This window comes from Macrosteles quadrilineatus, unplaced genomic scaffold, assembly GCF_028750875.1.
Source record: "Macrosteles quadrilineatus isolate MER2022 unplaced genomic scaffold, UCM_ALF_1.0 Scaffold_9__3_contigs__length_116548681, whole genome shotgun sequence".
NCBI classification, from domain to species: domain Eukaryota; kingdom Metazoa; phylum Arthropoda; class Insecta; order Hemiptera; family Cicadellidae; genus Macrosteles; species Macrosteles quadrilineatus.
Genome location: NW_026542602.1, coordinates 98,539,987 through 98,540,535, shown reverse-complemented (window position 1 = coordinate 98,540,535; position 549 = coordinate 98,539,987). Strand labels below are relative to the sequence as shown.

General features: G+C 38.6%; 1 non-coding gene across 1 annotated transcript; it reads right to left on the bottom strand.

Moving 5' to 3' along the window:
• Nucleotides 1–274: 274 nt before the first annotated feature.
• On the bottom strand, nucleotides 275–345 carry Trnag-gcc (transfer RNA glycine (anticodon GCC)). The gene has a single exon. It is a non-coding gene; the product is annotated as a tRNA-Gly (tRNA).
• Between the last annotated feature and the right edge of the window lie 204 nt (nucleotides 346–549).

Genomic DNA, 549 nt, shown 5'->3' with positions numbered 1-549 from the left:
CGCGCTAATGAGGGCCAATTATTTCTTTAATTCATTTTGGGATTGAAAAATTGTTCTCTAATATGATGCAAGAGTACAGATAAAACTGTAGTTCTAAACTCCTCTGCATAAAACGTACGGACACATACTTAAAATTCTCCTATCTGACCCATAAAGATGATAAAAATTATAACGATTACACATCTAACAAATTACGCAGTGGTTGACGGAGTCTGTCCATTTAATTAAGTTTTGCCCTTTAAGTTATGCAACAAACGTCTAATCAAAACGTATTTGCATCGGCCGGGAATCGAACCCGGGCCGCCCGCGTGGCAGGCGAGCATTCTACCACTGAACCACCGATGCTTACTGATTAATGTCAGCGATGGTAATTAAATAGTGTAGTAAATGTTTAACACAGATATTTCTCGTCTAAACACCTATCATAACTTTTGACCATTGACTATATAACACTACTAAAGGTAAATTGCGTTAACTGTCGTAGTGTTATATAGTCAATGGTTCGACCCATTACTTCAACTTGGCTCCGAACCACCGGGTTACGGTAAC